Source organism: Aegilops tauschii, chromosome 3, assembly GCF_002575655.3.
Source record: "Aegilops tauschii subsp. strangulata cultivar AL8/78 chromosome 3, Aet v6.0, whole genome shotgun sequence".
Lineage (NCBI taxonomy): Eukaryota > Viridiplantae > Streptophyta > Magnoliopsida > Poales > Poaceae > Aegilops > Aegilops tauschii.
Window position 1 is genome coordinate 608051765 of NC_053037.3, and position 14658 is coordinate 608066422.

A 14658-nucleotide genomic window follows, 5' to 3' on the forward strand; every position below is an offset into this window, starting at 1 on the left:
AATCTCAATGTGTGGCTTGCTGACCTGTACAATCCTGATTCCCATGAGGTGGTCGTACCCGGGCGGGGTAGGCTTCCGGTTAATGAGGAATATGTGCATCGTGTTATGGGCATGCCGCGTGGAGGGGAGGATGTCCCTTACAACCTCCCTACTGAAGCTGATATTGAGTTAGGGCTTGAGTTGTTTGGCGAACTTGGATATGCCCCTAAAATGACTGATCTTGTTGATCTCATAAAGGGTTCTCTAAATGCTGATGATACTTTCAAGCGTATGTGGCTTTTGCTTGCGGGGAATACAGTCATCGCCCCGACCACCTCCAACAAAGTCAGCCCTAGATGGTATGCTGTGTTGGTAAGTGGTTATGTAATTCTGTCATTTTCTTTCTTGTGTGCCTGGTAACTTTACTGTATGTCAGTGTGGTAACTTTCATAGTTTTTGTGTTCCATTCAGTGAACTTCTGTTTCTTTGTTTTCAACTTGCAGCGTGACATGAATGGTATTAAAAATCTCAATTGGTCCAAATTCATTGCTGACGAATTACACAAGGCGCTGCTGAAACGCAAGCCTACCAGGGGTTGCCTTCTCTTCTACAATGTAAGTGATGGTGCTTTCCTCTTACCTTCTTTTTTGTCATTTGTCATCTTTTTGTCATTTGTCTCTGATTTTGTTCGTGTTTATCATGACGCTTATATTTTTCTTATCAGCTATTGTACATTCATGCGATTGATCTTTCTGGACTCGGCATCGTATTGCCTGATGGTCCTTTTCCTATCAATGTCTGGACGAAGAAGCTGATAAATCTTGTCCTCAACAAGGATGTTCAGGCTGACAAAGCTTTTTCAGAAAAGTATCGGTAATCTATATCTATGTTTTCAGTTCACACACTGCTTGCAACTGCATTTTCTTTTCATTGTTTTTTGTTGTTACTTATCTAACTTATCACTACATTTTTTTCCAGTTGAAGCCTGAGTTTGGCATGAATTTCTGTCTGTTTGTTGGTCTGGAAGGTCTAGATAAGTTTATGCGGGTTCATGTTGCCCCAAGCTGCAGTCAGGAGGTGTGCATGTAACCTCGTTTTTGGTTTCATGCTTTTCTATGTTTTTTTCATAGGCTGATAACTTTTTTGTTGCACTCAATGTGGTAACTCTATTTTGATGTCAGATTTACACTCTTTACTAATGCCATCAGATATTGTTCTTTGTTTCCAATGTGGCATATGCTCTATAAAAGATAATAATTTTGTTGCAACCTTGTGATAATTCTTATTACAATGCCTTGATAACTTTGTGATGTGAAACTCATGCCATCATGCTTTTTTTTATTTTTTTCATGACAACATATGTTCCCACATATCTTGATAACTTGGTTGCATTCCTGTGATGATTCTTTTTGTAAAGCTTTTGATAACTTAAGTTTTTGCTGATATCTATTTGTGCTATTTTAGCTTTCTCGTATATTGTTCTTCATTTTCACAGTGACTAAATGTTTGTTAAATCATGAATACATTCATGTGTTTATTGCAACGACACCATACATTTGTTTTGGTATTGTTCATGTGTGTGCTTTTTGTAAACTCCCGATAACTTTTGTTGCATTTTGGTGATAACTTGGGACACTCTACGTACTGTGTGGTTTTACATGTGTGTGTTTTACTGTAATTCTTTTGTCTCACCATCTGAATTTTTTCATCCACTTAGCATTTGAATAATCTTATTTTATTTTATTTTTTGCATTTTTTCTATTGAGCAGAAATTTGTCAAATCTACTTAGATAGTTGCTCGATTCACGTCCGCCATGGCTGGCATACTAGGCGATCTTGTGCAATCATTCACCGCTTTGGATGATGAGGGCCATTCAGATGCCTCCCGTCAGCTAGACATTGGATTGAATGTTCTTTCTTCTGCTTCTCGTACGACAGCAAGGACCACGCGCTCATCGCAAGGCAGGCGGACAGAAAGCCCTGGAAGGAACATTGCTGATGATTCTGATAGTGATGACGAGTACCACGGAGGCAATGACGCCGATTCTGATGCTGACTCCGATGATGATGATGATGGTGATGATCTGGATTATCGAGTTGTTCGTCGTCGTAGTAAGGATCTTTCGTTGCTTCGGGCAGTGGTACCGCGCTACGGGCAGCGGGCCAGCTGATGATGACACCACACATCCGGATGATGCAACTGTCGAAGCTCATGAGAGCAGAGCAGCAAATGTTGAAGGCACGCCTGTCCGCACTAGCGATGAGAACCTTAATAGGTCTCAAATCTTTCTCACTGGCACCTCTCACGCAGCATCAGTCGGATCAGATGATGGAGGGCTCAGCCAGCGAGATCTGACAGACACGCAAGCTGAGGCGGCCACTGAATCTTCTATCAAGCGGTGTGGTTCTCAACTTCTAAAAAGTTTGGCTTACCAGAGGCGCAAGAAACTGAGGCTACCATCACCCCCCCCCCCAGCTTCACCAACTGTGCCGCTCCGTCCAACTTCACCAGTTGTGCCCCCAGCCCATCGCAAAGGCCATCTTCACCAAATGCACCGTCAGCAGCTGAAACTCATTTAGCTGTGAAGAAAATTGTGGTCCAAGAGCTTGGTATACGTGTGCCTGAAAAGGGAACTGGTGCCGCCGTCCCACTATCCACCATGCGGAAGGAGGCTCCACGCAGCTGAATTCATTATTTTTCCATGGTTTTTTATTAATGTTGTGCCTGATACAACAGGGTAAATCCAGTTGTTTGAGTATGGTAGTTTGGGTAGTTTCATCCTGATAATTAGCTTTCCCATATTTTTTAGCACCTTCTCTCTCTCTCTTTTTTGTTCTGATTAACCTTGTTTTCCCTTGCAAGGCACCTGGCAAACAAGCTGCTGCTGCTAAGGATTCAGCGATTGCACCAGTAAAAATGTATTCCCATTCTTTTCTACGCCTCTTACTTTTGTTTATGTTCAGTAGTTCTTTGCTGTTTTGTGTACTATTTTCATGTGCACTGAAACTATAGTTAGGTTTACACCTACCAACACGCTGGTAATTTTGTTCTTTTTGCCTGATAACTTATTTGATGAACATTGATAACTCAGTTAGGCCTCCCTGATAATTTACACTTACCAAGCTTTGGTAACTGTTTATGCTTGTAACATTTGGTTATTTTTTTTCATGCAGTGCACCTATGTAACAAGTTGCTGCTGCTAAGGCTTCGCCAAGTGTATCAGGAAAAAGGTATTTACATACCTTTCTTGTTTGCATTTCCCCCGTACATTATTATTCATTGGACCAAGTTATTTTCTGTTTATAGTTATACAAAACAAAATGCTGGTTTTTTTGTTCATATCATTTGATAACTTTATATTGCTACTCCTTGATAACTTAGTAATTTTTTTCCTGGAAGTTATTGACACCTGAAGTATGTGATAACTTTTTGTGTTGGTAACATGTGGTAACTTAAGTTTAACAACATGTGTAATCTCACTACTACTCTTGTGTACCCATTTTTAGTCATTCAAAAGATAACACCGTTGTGAAAAAGGTGCAATTCGCCAAGAGCAGATCTTCTCCACAACTAAGGGAAGCATTATCGCAGACAACATCATCGCAGACAACAGAAGTTATCCATCTTGATGAATCGCCCACGGCGACGTCTCCGTCTGCGGTCGAAGTTCTTGATGCGACGGGTAGTTCGTTAGCTTCTGATGAAGGAGCAGCAACTAGCTTGGGCGCATCTGATGCTGTTGCGGCGACATTCGCGCTGGTGTTTCGGTTGACCCTGTAGTTCAGCTCGCTACAGCGGCCACTATTATTGTTGTTGTTGAAGATATCTCCAGCGCGGCTGCGGTTGTTGAAGGTGAAGATGAAGTCGTTGCCAATGTAGGGCATGATGAAGGTGAAGCTATAGGTTCTTTCTGTCTCCCATCACCTCTTTTTTTCTTGTATGTAGTGATGATTTATGTTGACGATGTGTTCACTCTTTTTCCGATGCAGCCGTTCGTGTCATTGAAGATGTTGTGGGAGGTACCCGAGTCAATGTGCCTATTGATGCAACAATAACTGAAGGTCAAGAGCATGATGCCTAGAATCCTACGGTAACCAACAATGTCAATGAAGAGAAAGCAACCCCAGGTTGGTAACTTTACTATTTTTTGTTGATAACTTGTCTGTTTAAGCCATCGTAACTCAGGTTAATGTTCTGACATTAACAAATACAATTTCCATTTCATGTTTATCTGATGCATTTTTCCATTTTGTGTGTTACTTTTAGTGTTTATTGCAGTAGTTGACCCTGTGTTGGAGTCGAGCACCCCTGGAGCTGGAGAAGACGCCAATGTGTATATAGCCTATGGTGATTTTACGCCACCCAGCTGCTCTCTTGGGCTTGATGTCATCTTTGGTGCGAGTCCACAAGTGCCACCATCGACTGAAGCATCTCCACCGGTTCAAGTTGCACCAGCATTGGCTCCTACGGGTCAAGCTGCACCTCCATCACCAGATGCTGCAGCGGCGGCGGCATCGGCTCAAGTACCACCTGCAGCACCAGAAGCATGGGCGGCGGCATCGGCTACAGCACCAGCTACTGGCCCTATCACGGTTCTAGGGCTTGCATCTCCTGTTGCTGTTGACTCCAAGGGCAAGAAAGGAGGGAAAGTTATCGACGCGCAACCGGTTGCTTGGGCTCCGCCACGCAACTCTGGTAAGTGAAGACCTTGCGTCTTCGCTTTCTAAAGCGAGAGTGATGGATTGACATATGTCAGTGTATACCTTTTGTTTGTGGTCGGGTGTGCTCCCGTTATTTATGTGTTTGGAATTTTCTATGCTTTCATGTGTATGGATCAATGTAAGACTACTTCTATGATTTGTGTGATGAAAGTGAACATTTGTGATTTCAATACCCGGAATATTTTTTTTGTTGTGTTCCCTAAAATATTTTGTACGATGCTAGCCTAGATGATAACATACAATATGTTCCTTTTCTGGTAACCCCTCCTCCTGGTGATAACCCCAACCTCTATCCCCCTGGCAACTTTGTCAGTTTTGAAAGCTGTTGTTATCACACCAACCATGGACCTGGTAACTGAACCACTTTTATCTGTTGCTAACTTTATTAAGCGCGTGATACATACATCTCCTATCATTGCATAGTTATTTTCCTTAATTTTTGTCGTGCTTACCTTAGTAGGTGTGTACTCCTATTCATCTGAAATTTGTTATTATTCCCTCATTTTTTTAATTATCCTGATAAGTCTTTTGCCACTATCTTGGTAACTCAAATGTTCAAATCCTGATAATTTCTGTACCATGGACAAGATAACTCCAGCTTATATATTCATTACCAATTATGGGCTATAAAGTTCTTTTGGTCTTCTTTTTAATATATGTTTTGATGTTATCACACATGCTCCTCATTATGCACCAATGTTATCTAATATGTTTTTTAAAAAGCCCATACCAGTGTGCTGGTAATCCACATTCACATTACCTGATATTTTCTGTAATGTGGGCCTGATAACTTAATGTATATTGACTCAATTTTTAATACTTGTTTCTTTTCAATATATTATCTTGCTTATCACTACTGTTCATGTCCTCATCCCTCTTTTTTTATTTATGTAACACCGGAAGGTGGTCGTGTGCAAGTGTATGATGTCGAGATTGACGATGATGAGGTTCTCATGTGGTGGGAAGAGTTTGAACATGACAATCCAGCATTAAAAGGGAAATCGACTGTTCAAATAGGTGATTTTTTTCTGCTCCCTGAACATTGCAACCCTTGCATAAATCCATTTCTTTGTTTTTCAACTATGGAAAACATGTGGCAGTTGATAAGTTATGACCCACCACTTGATAAGTCTTTCACCCTTCTTCTGATAACTTATGTTTCAATGTTTTTTTGACTTTGCTTACTCATGTCCTTGTTACATTATACATCTTAGTTATGTTTTTCTGTTTTTACCAGACCACCCTCAAAGTCCAACATTTGTTACACCAGAATTACCACCTCGCACAGAGAATTTAGTACGCAGTGCAACCCCTAAATCCTTTATTCGGGAAGTTAGGGTCACCCACCCGTCCAAATACCTGCTCCCACCTTTTGCCACCCTCACACCGACCGAGGAGGAAGAGTTTGTTTACAATGAAGTTATCAAGCATACTACTGATTCTAACTCCAAGATTAAAGAGTTCGTTTCCCTCTTTTTCTCTTTTTTTAATATAAATCATTATTTGTGTGCCATCTTTTGAAATGTATTTTTTAATCTTTTTGTATTGTAGTGTTAGGGTTATCGACATTGATGGTAGGTGGGTCACCCTCGGTGAGCTTGCCAATTGTGTGAAGGGAATTGGGCAACTATCAACCAACATTGCTGAGTTACATGTTCGCATTCTTCAGTATAAGGAAACCCCAAACAGGCTCATCTTCCCTTGGCTGTTGTCTGTGTATCTGTTGATAGGAGACTTCAAATCCAAATGTGTATTGAAGCATTTCCGACGGGACCAGTTTTACATTCTTAATCACCAGGATCTGTTATGTTATGTTTGCTGGATCTGGTATGTTATGTTTGCTGGATCTGGTAACTTTATAGTTAATGTCTTGGTAACTTCCTATTAATATTAGTACTCTTTTTTTCTGATATTGTTTCATGTCATGATAACCTCTTTCATGCACACTGGCAAGTTTGACCTTTATGCCCTAATAATTTTTTTGTTGCCTCCCATGTGAATTTCAGTATCATTTTTTATCTTGGTAATTTTGTTCTCTCCCCTGCTAAGCTTACCGCCTTTTATTTTTTTGCAGCTGCTATTCCCTGCTTTGCAAAAGTTGGGTCTCGGTCCAAAATTCTGGTGCATGTGTTTGACCATGTCAATCTCAAGATCACGGCTAGTGTGCACTTGACTGAGGTAGCCGGAGAGTACTTCACTAATACTCAGATGAGAATAATTGGCTATGTCAAATTTGACCTTGCGCTTTTCGATCAATTCTTCCTTAGCAGAATGTTTTGACAAGACCGTGGGATTTCCCGGCTCTTGGAAGCCGGTGCCGGTGATCAGAACATCTTCAGTACTTTGTTCAGAAGGCTTAATTGGGCTTGGCGATTTAGCGCCCAAAGGGTCAATGTTCATATAATCAGTGGAGGCGCCAGGGTTCTCTGGTGGCGGGTCATCAGCACTTGCCTCCGGGTGTTGCACAGAAGCTTCAGATACCAGTGCTTGCTTCTCCGGTTCATGAACTCTTGGATCTTCGACCGGTTTATTGATTTTTGCCTTCTTGCTACGCTTTGCCATCCCACTGCGAGAAAGGGATGAGGAGGTCAGTATATGTGCAGAAATGTGAAATAACAAAGATAAAAGTATTTACCCAGGGGCAGTCTTGAAAGCCGGAAGCTGTGCCTGAGATGAGTCGCCAGAGGAGGAATGAGAAGTCCCCTGGTAATTCGAGTCGGAAGGATTAAGTGGTTGGCGAATAAGACCCGCCTTGGGATAAAAAGAGTTGGAATTCTGAAGCACCTCGTTCCGGCGCTTGAGTGGGGCTGGTGTGTTGGGTAACCCGGAGGAAAGCTCTCCGCCTCCGCTAGTCCGAGTTCTACGCCGGTTCTCATGTTGTTGTTGCCTCAAAATAAAATTGGGATCCAAGTAAGCTAGAGGGTGAGAAAACCTTACTTTCCGGGTCACTTGTCGATTTTTCTGTCTCGATAAAGGCTCTGAGTCGTAGGAAATAATAGTTACCTCTTCGTCACCCGCCTGACTGGTTTCCGCATCATCCTGATAGCAATCGGTGTCAATAAGATAATTGAAAAAAGAGCCAAGAGAATCAAGGACTACCTCCGACTCGTCATCATCATCCAAGTTAAACATGTCAGAGGCGGTTGATTTCTTCTTATTCTTCTTCAGGGCTTTAGTCTTAGCCCTGGCTTTTTTGGCTGCTTTCTCATCATACCTCTTGTTCCAAAAAGCGGATCCAGCCTGTACAAGTCACAGGAAGGTTGAAGATATGAAGATCATATGAATAATAAAGCGAAATAAATGGACCGGAGAACTTACATCCGGTGGCGGGTTGAGTGTGCAAAGGGGTTTCAACCCCACTTTGCTGCAGCTCTCCAAGCTCTCCCCGAGAAGGGTCTTGATCATCTCATTGATTGTGTTGTCAGTTAAACGCGTTTGGCAGTGGTGTAGCGGATCCTTGACATCGCCGGTGCAGGTGCACATTAAGCCGGGCCGGCAGCTCAAAGGTATAATCCTCCAGGCCACCCAGCGGTGGACCAAGTCAACGCCAGTCAACCCGTTGGCCAGCAACGCTCTAACCTTTGAAAAGGTAGGCGTAAATTTGGCTCGTTCAGTGGTGGTGAGCCGTTCTGGGAGAGGGTGCCTTGGGCTGAGCCAATGGTCACGGTAACCCGACAAGGGATTCTCGTCAGCAGGAGATGTGTCTTCACGGTAGAACCAAGTCTGATTCCAATCTTTAGGATGACTTGGAAGCATAGCATAAGGAAAAATGGCGTCTTTCCGCCGTTGAATTGAGACTGCCCCAAGCTCTAAGCTGGGTCCGTCGGTGAATTCATTCTGGCGGTTCAGATAAAAATACTCTCTGAAGAGTTCAATGTTGGGTTCCTCTTGAAGATACACTTCGCAGAAAACTTGGAGGTTGCAGATATTTGAAATTGAGTTGTGTCCAATATCTTGAGGATGGAGTTAAAGGAAATTCGGAACATCACGGAAGAATTTTGACCCGGGCGGGGAGAAGCCCCGGTTTATGTGGTCAGTAAAGACAATAATCTCATTCTCCTTGGGTTGAGGTCTACTTTCAGCCGGGTCTGGAACACGCAAGTGGATGACATCTTTTGCTGACAAGACGCCTGTTTTGACATAATCATCAAGCATTTCTTCCGTGACAATTGAAGGGACCCAATTGCACGAGGTAACGGTCTTAGTCATAATTGCAGGGCACGACCTAAAAAAGATGATTTATAGAAAACTTAAACCGGCGAAGATAACTCCGGGTTATGTCAGCATTATATCGGCAATTCTAAAAGGGATTCAGAGTTAAGCCGGTAGGCGCTTGGTGGTTTACAACTTATCATTTAAACTGCCATTAGATTTAAACTGCCATCAAGGGCTAATGGCTACAGGTCTGGAGCAGAGCTAAAATTTTACTAAGTATTGGAAAAAACAGGTTTTACAAGGTTTGCTCATGATTTTGGATCTGCGACGGCCTCAGAAAATAAAATTAATTCCTGGTTTTAAAGGATATGGCAGTACAAGACCTAGCAAGTTCAGATCGAAGTTCAGTCAAAGGGGAGTAATTGCGGATGAGAAGCAATGCAAAACTAATACCGCGCGATCTCCATGTGTGTTTTCAGATCAAAACTACTTGTGTCAGAGAAGAAGCATGAAGAACGGTGAAGAACACCGACGAACACGTGAAACCCTAGTGTAGATCCATTAGGGAGTGAAGTTCGAACTTACTGATGCTAATGAACAAGCGGAAGGGCGCCGCCTTTTTCTGGTCTAATCAGGTTGATGCAGCGGCCGGCGTGGTTGTTGACGAAGGAAGACGATGACGGCGTTGTTCGTTGTCAGCGAGGTCGCGAGGAAGAAGACGCGGAGGTGGGGGAGGTAAAGTGAAAACACAGGCCCCCTGTCCCTATTTATAAGGGGAAATGAGGTGGCTAGCACAGAAATCGAGGAGACAGGATAATTAGGTTAAACAAGAAAGGCGCCTCGATTCTCGGGAAGGATATTAATGATGAAGATATGTTAAAGATATGCTTGGATTTTGCGAAGTCAACGAAGCATGACGTCATGGCGGGTTACCAAGCTTTGCTGGTATGATGTCATGGCGGTTTAACAGACGTGCGAATGGAATTTCTCATAATGAAGTACAGTTCTGTTCAAAATTGAAATGAAGAAAGATTGACTTGAACAAAGTTCAACTCAACCTGGGGCCTAATGTTGGGGATATAACTCCTAGGTATGACCCGCCCAGGAGGGGCCGGGTCATGCCTTATATACCGTTCATATGAAAAGGTCCCTGAAAGCCCAAGGCGTGAAGGTGGCGACTTATGAGGTAGGCCTGGATAAGGCCCAAAGTAGGAGCCCATAGGTCGTCGTGTAATTACTTGTATTGTAAGATAATGATTGATTACAAACCGAGCCGGTTACAATGTATGAACTGGCCGGGACTCTGTAAGCCACCTGGTCTTGACCTGTGTATATAAAGGTGAGACCCGACGGCAGGAAAGGGGAGAACCCATCGAGAACTAGGACAAGCATATTCGATCCCTGGTAATCGAAACCCAAGCAATACAACCTAAAGCAGGAGTAGGCTTTTACCTCGCCAAGAGGGGCCGAACCTGGGTAAACTCTCTGTGTCCTTTGTCCCGTTTAACCCCTTCAAGCTAACCTAGTTGTGATGGCTCCACGTCTAAGTCCTTTTGCTAGGACATCTGATGTGTTAAGTCCACGACAGTCCCGGTCGGTGTTACAAACCGGACTAAAGGTCCTCCTGCCTGGGCGCCCCATAGCGGCCACGTGGAGCCCCTTTAGAACCGATTCGTAACACGACCGGGACTAAAAGTGGTGGGCATGCATTAATCCCGATCGTTTTGTCCTGGTTGCAGAACCGGGACTAAAGGTCCTCTGGAACCGGGACAGATGCCCTGCTTTCTACTAATGTACCCCTTTTATTGATACCGATGCATATGTAGTGTAGATCTGATGTAAGTTTTGCGAGTACTTTGGATGAGTACTCATGGTTGCTTTGCTTCCCCTTTTCTCTCGACTCAGTTGTTGCAACAGATGATGGCGCCGCAGATGCAGGTTACCCCAGGGGAGCCTACTACGTGGAGACCAACGACCTGGAGTAGTCCGGAGGTCCCAGGCAGGAGGCCTCGCCTTCCAATCTAGTGGCGTTGTTTTGCTCAGCCTTCTTAGCGCAAACTTGTCTAACTATGTCTGTACTCAGATACTATTTGCTTGATGACTTATGTATTCGGGTCCTTGTGACCCCTGGGTTGTAATATAAATACTGAAGTTTATCCTTTGTGTCGTAGAGTTGTGTTGTGATATCTTCACATGAGTCTTTAATCCTGATCATGCATATTTGCGTGTATGATTAGTGCACGATTGAATCGGAGGCATCACAGAAAACACTCACTCCACGCCGCCGAGGTTGGAAGTGAAGCGGTGGCTCTGCCCTGGATTGGCCTTCCGGACCTCGGCCAAATTGCCGTCCACCCGTGCCTCAATGTCGTCGGAGCTTCCGTTGAAGATGTTGCCATCCTCGCCGCCCTCATCTCCGCTGCCGACGGCGGATCGAACGGCGCCAACCATACCACGAAGCACCATGGGAGAGCAAGGAAGGGCGGAGAGACTAGCAGAATCGACGATGGAGAGGTTGCGGTCGTCCCTGCCGTCACCGGATGGGTCTCTGGTGCCGCCCCCGGTCGCCATGGGGAAGTGAGCTAGGGCTGGAAAGAGACGCGATGCGATTTTGGGGGGGGGGGGGGGGGGGGCTGGGTGTTGTGGGCCGGTTCGTTAGGTTTTGTGCGACGCTGTCTAACGGCACGTCATGGACGTCGTCTCCCCTTGTCCACGTGGCGCCTAACGGCGGGCCCAAACGGTCAGTTTTCCACTCAGACACGCCAAACCGTTCAATCAGCGTTATTTGAAAACTGTGAGCGCAAACGTGGTGGTATTTTAAAAAGAAAAACGAAATGTGGTGGTTTTCTGTTTTAGGTCCCCAAATGTGGTGGTTTTGTTGCAATTTACGCTGCCGCTCCATTCATGACTCCTCCATCGTACGACCGTGCACGCAGCGACGCAATGGCTGAATTGATTGATTGTTGAGTGCATAGTGTACGTGTGTTTTGGGTGTATGGATGCATGAATGGAGAAAAGAAAAGCGTCGAACGGCCAAATACATGGAGAGTACGCTGCAGGGGGTCTACGCCGTGGGGAAGGTGCGGGATAAACGTGCACGTCAGAGTTCCACCTCGACGACTAGACCATCGCCGCCAGCCGCACCAAGGTGCTCTTCGGAGCTCATCATGGCCGGTCACAACTCACAAGATGAGCTCATGGTGTGTGTGTGTGTCCTCCCGGCGGCGCGACGTCATCGGCACTCCACTCCACGCCGGTCGCGCACATCAAGTCGGAGTTGATCCGAATGGGATGGCCGCCATAAATTGCCAGATCAAGGGGCACCTCCTCCGCCGTAGGCCGGCGATTCCGCGACCATGAGCTAGCTGGTGGTGCCAACGGCCTTACACACAACACCCCACGTGATCCGATCCTGCAGTTTGCATGCCGCCATCGCCTCATGCGATCGATGCGGTGCAGCGCGAGTGAGACCGTAGACGACATACACTTCACACGTTGTCATTGCCGCATCCTGTCCTGTGCGCCGTGAGCCACTGACGGGCACGCACGCACGCAAAGCCGCGGTCATGCCCTTGCGCTGGCGATGTCGATCGAGTAGGCTAGGCGAGGTGCGTCGTTCGTGGTGACTGACGCCGGCGGGTTGCACTGCACCCTACAGGAGCACAGAGGAGGCGGTCGCTGGAAGTCGTCGAGGAGATCTTGCTCGTCTTGGTGTACTGCCGGAGCGGCGACTTCGGACTTGGAAACTCTCGGCCAGATGACGAGGCCACAAGGCGCTGCACTGCAAGGTGCTCGTTCCACAATATGTTGTGCTGGTGTACGGCATAACCCAGCCATTCCGGCCTTTCCCGATGCCACGTAGGAAATCCCTGTTTTGTTTGGATAGAGCCTCAAGCTTAAAAACCACAGGGAGGGTTAAACTTCAGAGATTCGGAGGTGAGGTTCATTTTCAACAAGCTCTACAACATTAACAGTTTTGGTGGGGAGGAGATGAAGACAAGAAAAGTATGCACTGGTATGCCTGGTGGAAACTATGTATTCCAAAGAAGATGGGAGAAATGGGGTTTCGAGACCTTCGCTCTTTTAATTTCGGCAACTAGGGAGACTGAGAAAAGACAAAAAAAGTAAAAACGTAAAATTAATTAAATGGGAAAAAATTGGGACGAAGAGAGTAAGAGCGTCTACAGCCGGACTTGACAAATCTGACCCTCAAACATAAAGACACATGTCTTTTCAGGCCATGGATGGCGTCCCCCGGAGCAAAAACAGATCAAATAAACACGGACGCAGCAGTAGTACATGACGAAGGAAAAAGTGGAGCTGGAGGTGTAGCACCATCCTCTACTTGACTATTGGGTGCCTGGTGTAAGCCGCACCCGGGCGTCACCAATCCCATGATTGCGGAAGTCCAGTCCCTGAGAGATGGAGTTATATTCGCCAATCTACATGGGTTTTCTCATGTGATGAAGACCGACAGTCTGGAGGTAGTCAATCTCTGGAACACTCGCCACAATAGTCGTTCAGTTGTGGCACCAATTTTTCTAGAAATTGATGAGCTATCTACCGGTTTTAATTATTTGGTAATTCAGCATGTAAGTAGCTCAGCCAACGGTCCAGCTCACCTTTGTGCAAAACGTGCTTGCATGGTGTCTGGCACCGAATGCTGGCTTACTGAAACACCGAGCTTCCTGATTAGTAGCCTATTGGTTGACTGCTCAACGAACGCCTTCTTTTGAATAAAGCTCTAAATTCGATGCAAAAAAAAACACCCATGGACACGCCCAGACGCATCTACGGACAGTGACCGGTCACACCTCAGATAATTGATTCCACAACCGAATACCTCAAATTGGGAATCTCAAATCCATACTATTACATGCAATGTAAACCTATTCTTAATCGGAGCCTGACCGGTCGCCGTGTCATGTCCGACGGCCGGTGAGCCCCTTAGAGTGTTGGTCCGGTCGCCGGCCAGTTAGAATAGGACATGGGACACGGCCCGACTCACGGGACTAAAGGAGTCGCCGTTTCCCATGTCCTACTCTTCCTTGTTGGAGCCCGAAAATCTGACAGTGTCGGTGGACGTCAGATCGATGACGGATCCGTCCTGGGAGGAGCTGGCGACATCCACCACAACACGGTTGCGGCGGGCGGGGTAGCAGGCCATCCGTCGGGCGCCGGAGAATGCGACTCCGCCTCTCCAACGTCCACCGTCACGAGGGTTGCCGTCGTCTCGTGCGCCCGCTACCTCGCACGGCGGGCACGCCACGCCATGTTAGCTTCCGACGACGTCCATGCATTCACCTCCTGCTCGGCGCGCCAACGGAAGGGTTGTGCGTCCTCCACAATGCTCAGACGCCATACGGACCGCAATGCCTCCGGTGAGACAGTGGTAGCACACCTCGCGGCGGATCCAGACGCCATTTGCGCAGATGCGGTGGATTCCCAACGCAAGGAGTCCGACTGCTGTCGTCGGGCGGTCTCCTCCCGGGAGCGGCGGAGCGTAAGCCGGACAATCATCTCCTCCTCGGGGTTGCGTGGGATGAGCTCGGGGTCGACGGATCTGGAGGTGTAGGACTCGGATCCGCTTCGAGCCATGCCAGAGAAGGCCGGAGATGGGTGGACGAGAGTTTGGGTGGCGGAGGGGAGTGTAGTGAAGTGGCTATGGTTTAGTCCGAGGAGCGGATGGGGAGGAATATATGTGGGGTCGGGTGGACCAGCGTGGGCCGGGTCCGACGTGACGACGCGTCAGGGCGCCCCATATCTGCCCTACATTTGGGCTGAATACGAGGGGTGCCGGTC